The sequence below is a fragment of the Xyrauchen texanus genome, chromosome 12 (assembly GCF_025860055.1).
Source record: "Xyrauchen texanus isolate HMW12.3.18 chromosome 12, RBS_HiC_50CHRs, whole genome shotgun sequence".
Classification (NCBI taxonomy): Eukaryota; Metazoa; Chordata; class Actinopteri; order Cypriniformes; family Catostomidae; genus Xyrauchen; species Xyrauchen texanus.
The window spans coordinates 36,651,969-36,654,833 of NC_068287.1; the positions used below are offsets into that span (position 1 = coordinate 36,651,969).

At 40.4% G+C, this 2,865-nt stretch overlaps 1 long non-coding RNA gene across 1 annotated transcript; it reads right to left on the minus strand.

Moving 5' to 3' along the window:
• Positions 1–266: 266 nt before the first annotated feature.
• LOC127653373 (uncharacterized) lies at positions 267–2,652 on the minus strand. The gene is made up of 3 exons (XR_007971797.1): positions 2,313–2,652; positions 1,191–1,286; positions 267–397 (listed from the first exon to the last, which is right to left on the minus strand). It is a non-coding gene; the product is annotated as an uncharacterized LOC127653373 (long non-coding RNA).
• Between the last annotated feature and the right edge of the window lie 213 nt (positions 2,653–2,865).

Consider the following 2,865-nt stretch of genomic DNA (forward strand, 5'->3'; position numbering starts at 1 on the left):
CCCATCATTGATGAGGCAGAAGCCCTTTTCCCCAGCACACAAGCGCAGATTGGCTTCATCTTGGTGAGAGTGTGGACACTAAAATCACAGAGAGAAGGACACGTGAACAATAGATTAACAAATATATTTTCTGCCTTTTGCTCAGTTTAGGACTTGAGACACGACTCAGTCTCGAGATTTAGGGACTTTACTACAACAGAGACTGTAATATTACCTTAATCTTGCAGATGCCAGTTCCGTGACAGTCACAAGCAACAATCCCATCAGGGAGGACCCCATGTATGGCCACTTGGGGTTCAGCCAGAGACCACTGTCCATACAGGAGAAGCCTGCATGCTCCCGACCCATCAGCTTCTCATAGACTCCTCTGGCTTGTGCTTCATGTTTGCATCCATAACTGTACACAGTACACATGCAAAACATGAAAAGGAAATGATTACTTAGTATTGGATGTGTAGAGCCAGTTCAGTGATTTAAATGCCATTTCCCTAACCCATATACTTAGTTCTACTCCTGCATAACCATAGTCTTATAACCCTATAACTAATAACTAACGTGCACCAAAGCAATGTGTTACTATACATTTCATTTAATATTCCACCAGTAAGATACATTTACTTAATAGACAAGCTTCTTTTTATCCAAATTATACCCTCTGTTGTCAGTGTTTCTTTTTCTGGACATAAACACTGTTTACACGAGGCCTTACCTCTGCCTTACCCTAATTTCAAACCCTAAATACCTTGTAGCGGCTGTGGTGAACCTATATGCTTCTGGGTAGCATATGGCCTTGATCAAGCTCTTGGATGGTTGCTGTGGGTTGGTCTTAATAGCTTGTTTCAGCTTGGAAGCAGTTATGCGTCCAGCTCTTTGCCTAAACCAAATCCTGCTTGCACTCTGACTTCGAGTTGCCCTCTCTACAGCCTGGACCTGGGACATGATGAGCTCTTCTAGGTGGAATACCTGGCATAGCTCTCCAAGCTCTTTGGGGGGTAGCTGCAGAGTCTCTGGTGTTCTGTATTCAAGAACAGTTTTAGGAAGCATACTAGATTTGGGGATGAATTCTTTGTAGTAAGGCTCCCTAGCCATCAGTGCTGCACTCCTTGGACAGTTTTTGCTTAAAGTCTCAAAAAACTAGCATATGTTTCTGACCCTCTCTTCACTCTTGGGCATGAAAGTGATTTCCCAACCTGGTTTTCAGTTGTCCTGCCATCAATAGAACGGTCAAGCTTTTTTTTTTTGGCTTTAGCAGAGAAGTCGATCAGAGCTACTGGAGCAGCAGGAATCTGAAAATAAGTTAACACAAAGAAGATCATTAAGTCCACATTTCTGTGGTCCATAACCATAACATATCTATATGCAGTATAAATCTGGCGTTTATCCTATGGCTGTGAGCAAAACAGGTAAGGCTATCATCACAGGATTGAGATGCCAAACTGTGTTTATGTGGGTCTTTGCTGTCTTAGCTTCTCTTTGTCCAACAGGGAAATTGTGACTGACCACATTGTCACAAGCTACACATGTTAAGGCAGAATATAGAATAGAAATAATTTAATAATCCCCAACATTAGGTATGATGGAATATAATGAAAATCCCCTAAAAGAAGATGAAATGTAGGCTAGATGAAGACAAGCAATCTGCCTGATTAAGTAACCAAAGGGGCACAATATAAACATTAATTTAACATCATAATTTAGCCTACAGTTACAGTGTCCAAAAAATACAGTGTCACCTTACCTTTTTACATGTGATGGCATCAGCCACTTGCACTGCTCTGTTGTGCAGGAAGCTGTATCGCTTTCTTTCGAAGTGTAAATGTGCTATTTTTGTGTTCTAGTCAAACGGAATTAACTAACGTATGCATTCAATTCAAATGAATAGGGCTAGTGCTATGGTGTAATTGCCCTGAAGTTTATGGCCTTACATTATGCTAGCACCTGCCAAACACAGCGACACATAACTTACACGCTTACTACTCTCTCTCTCTCTCCTCTCAGTAAGCAGTAACGTTACTCTGACAATGACAACCACGAGGAGAAGTTATCGGACATGACCAGTCTACTTGGCGGCGCTAACACTAGCTACGTTTGCAACAACATTTTCACCGGAGGAAGAGGCAAACGCTTAGAAATAATAAACACCAGGCAAAAATGTTGTTACAAGAGCTAGTAGGCTACCATAAAAACGTGGGATTATAGCTACTGTTTGCAACGTCGGGAGAAAGATTTAATTTCCCTGTTTCTACAAAATAGCTATAACATTAACAACAGTTAAACAAAAGATCGTTAGATCGTAAAAAAAAATTCATTACCGTATTTGTCCCAGCCGAATCCATGGTGGTGGTGGTCACGCAAGTCAGGCAAGCACTTCTTCTTTGTTTCATGGCGGGTAACGTACTGTGCTCCAAAACATTGGTGCTGATTGGCCCAAGAGGAGTCCTGTGCGCCAATGAACGCTATCTATCGATCTGCGCTCGATTGCTCTTCCTTCATCCTCCAACTACCCGGATGTCTGTCTCAGTAACTTGAAATTGAATTTGAGAACTGAATCTGAATTGTGAGAAGTGAATGTGAAGATATATAGAGAGTTTAATTTTCAGTGAGGATCAAATTTTATTGGACTTCAGTTCCAAACGAATAAATTCAATTTCAAATGATACAATTCAGATTCAGTTTTTGAATAAATTCAATTTTAATTAAACAATACAATTTCAAATTATGTGATTCAAATTCAGTTTTTCAATGCAATTATTCAAGTTTAGCCATTCAAATTCAAATATAAATGGTTCAAATTCAGTTTCTGGTGGCACATATTTCAGCCCATATGCTGATTTCATGTGCCAGCGGTACCTGAAACACATGAGG